This window comes from Triturus cristatus, chromosome 5_2 (genome assembly GCF_964204655.1).
Source record: "Triturus cristatus chromosome 5_2, aTriCri1.1, whole genome shotgun sequence".
In the NCBI taxonomy this organism is placed as follows: domain Eukaryota; kingdom Metazoa; phylum Chordata; class Amphibia; order Caudata; family Salamandridae; genus Triturus; species Triturus cristatus.
The window spans coordinates 627,904,750-627,907,914 of record NC_140588.1 but is presented as its reverse complement, the minus strand read 5'-3'; the positions used below and the strand labels follow the sequence as shown (position 1 = coordinate 627,907,914).

At 45.1% G+C, this 3,165-nt stretch overlaps 1 pseudogene; it reads right to left on the bottom strand.

Annotated features, from left to right (window-relative positions):
* Positions 1-1,642: 1,642 nt before the first annotated feature.
* On the bottom strand, positions 1,643-2,425 carry LOC146829103 (28S ribosomal RNA; annotated as a pseudogene; the record flags this gene model as incomplete).
* Between the last annotated feature and the right edge of the window lie 740 nt (positions 2,426-3,165).

Sequence of the window (3,165 nt, the reverse complement as noted above, 5' to 3'; positions counted from 1 at the left end):
ACTAGAGGAAGGGAAAAATTATACATACGCTGCTTTTAGTTGAAACATTATCATCAAAATCAAACATGGCAAGTCTATGCCTTCACTACCAGTGGTATAGCATGCCAGCATCTAATTGGAATTTACACCTGAATATGAGGCTTCCCTCAGAGGTGTTTAATTACTTTCCTCACTTTTTTTTTTCATGTAATGTTGCGGGAGCATGGCCCACCTGTTATTTTTGCTTTGCCATTTTAATTTAAAGTGCTGATGTGGTTTGGTATTTTAATTATTATATTTAGCCTGTTTTAATTCATTTCATGATTCACTTCTTATTTCCAAATACTGCCTAGGCAGATTAGAGTTCTGGGCTCCAGTTTTTATTGCTCTTCTTTCTCCTTTGTCCCTTAACCCTTCGCCAACAGGTTTTTTCCCCCGCCCAGTTCTAAGCCCTCTTTTAGCTATCCGGGGCAGTTCACGCTTAGGCCCCCATAACCTTTTATACCACATGTAGTATCCATGCCAAATTTTCATCCTTTTTTTATAACATCATGGAGATTTTAAAGGTACTCAGGGTTTGTGGATTCCCCTGAAGGGGACCTGGAATTTAGACAAAATACAGCTAAATTTGGGTTTTTTGGGTGGAAAAACAGCTGCAGCAGAAAGTGTCAGTTTTTTTACCCATGCAAATGGCACCAACAAAGGGTTTGCTGTGCTAAAATTACAATTTTCCCAGCTTTCTCTGAGGAGTAGAGACAATTCTGAATTCAACAAGGGTTCATATGTGTAGACCCTTCAAGGTTTTCCTGGGTGCTAGGACATAGTAGTGGCTGCCGGGCAGGGGGCTTCCACCCCAGGACCTGCCGGAGTCCATGCTTCTGAACTCAGCTAAGCAGGGGAAGCCTCCTAAGCCTGCAGGACCCCTGTCCCATGTCCTTTGTGACATGGCAGTCTAGAAGCCTGAGCCCCTGACCAAGGTGTTCACCCCATGGCCCTGCAGGTGGTTCAGGACAACTGTTCAGGTCCTCTGAAGCTGACAATGCAGGGGCAGCATCCACTGTGTGATACCGCAAGCTGGAGAAGGGAACCGAGGCCCTTGGTGGGCTCGCAGACCCAGTCCTCCTGGTTCCCTGACCCTGGGGAGTTCTTTCCTGTCCATTCTGTGGCTCGTAATCCCTGACCTAGTCTACAGTCAGGTGCTTTCTACCAAGCACCCACAGTCACAAAATAGGCCCAACTATGACCGGAGTCTGGTCTGGACCTTCCCCAGGCAGGTCTCCTGTTTGTGACCATAGAGGCCATTTCTCCCCAATGTGTGCTTGGTGGCAGGGATGGGCTGGTGCATGGAGCCCAGGCCCTGCCGGAGCACTGACCGAGGGTGCCACCACGGCCTCCCTTCCTGTCTGCCATAGAAGGGGGGAGATTGCTTCCCCGGCCTGCCTCTTCTCCTTTTCCAGGCCCACTTGTTCTTAGAACAACACTAAGCCTCATGCTGGTCCTGCTGTTGGCACCTCCTGGGTGGCACAGGACATTGATAGTTACTGCCATTTGAGACCTGCCCAGGCGTTCGCTGAGAGCTTCTAAGAGCTGTCCTGGGTGCATGTTCCAGCTCGGTGCCCCGGGGGTCTGGGCCTCCATGCAGGGCTGATCTCTGCTCTTTATCCCAAATATAACGGTTTCTGGGAGATTCTGACATAGAAGTGTTCAGTCATACTCCCACAGCTCTTAGCTTCACCCCATTGGCTCCTCAGCCAAGCACATACACCAAATGTCTGAACATGCAGTTTCTCTCATACAGAGCAGGATTACTATTGCAACAGCACATCATCAGTAGGGTAAAACTAACCTATCTCATGACGGTCTAAACAAAGCTCATGTTCCCTATGAGTGGGTGAACAATCAAACGCTTGGTGAATTCTGCTTCACAATTATAGGAAGAGCCAACATTAAAGGTTCAAAAACCAATGTTGCTGTGAACACTTGGCCGCCACAAGCCAGTTATCCTTATGGTACGTTTTCTGACACCTCCTGCATGAAACTCAGATCAGAAGGATCGTGAGGGCTTGATTTCACGGTCTGTATTCATTCTGAAAATCAAGATCAGGTAATCCTTTGCCCTTCTGCTCCATGGAAGGTTTCTGTCCTCCCTGAGCTTGCCTTCGGACACCTGCATTACAGTTTGACAGGTGTAACTCCCTAGTCAAACGCCCCACCTTCCACTGTCCAAGGAGTGGGTTGTTCCCAGTGGGTGACAGGCGCTTGGTGCCTGAAGCAAGATCCCCTAGGGGCCCGCTCCCCTGCCCACTGGGTAAGTGGAAAAACAATAAGAGTGGTGGTATTTCACTGGCTGCCCGAGGGACTCCCATTTATCCTACACCTCTCATGTCTCTTCACAGTGCCAGACCAGAGTGAAGCTCAACAGGGACTTCTTGCCCTGCTAATTCTGTGAGGCTCTTGGCTGTTGAGTCGCTAGATAGTAGGTAGGGAGTGGCTGTCCATTCATACGTGTCACTAATTGAATGACGAGGCATTTGGCTAGGTGTACCACCACGCAGTGCCTAATTCTGGGTTATTATTGCTGCCAATCAGCATCAAATCAGTCTTGCTTCCAACAACACAATTTTTTTCTGCTGTACAACTACATTTAAAACTGTCCTCACAGGAACTGGGATCACATATAGGATAGAGACAGTACACCCTCCAGTACTATTCCAAAAATATACACTGTTTATGAACAGTCTTGAGAATATTAAGGTATGATTAGCAGGATATTAATAATCAATGTGTGATATGTACTGATTATGTGTAGGCAATTACTTGAGCTGTTCTGAATTCAACTTATTTCAATTATCAGATGTACACTTGTATATCTAAATTGTTATACACACGTTCCTATAATAATAATTCTAAAGCTAGTGACTAAACACTCTTAATTCTAAATATATATTTAAATTCAAACATGTTAACTGTAATCAGCTTTATATGTAAACTTAAAATGTGTAGCTAAAGTAGATTTAAATATCAACAAATAAACATTCTTAAAACAGTATATTAACAAGAATGAAATATATGTGTTTCAAAACAATGTACAACTGTGCATTGAGTTTGACAGTTAATTGTCCATGAATTCTTGGCACATTTTAAGAATGTCCCTTAAAATAGTCAGGCAAATATTCATCTTAAATC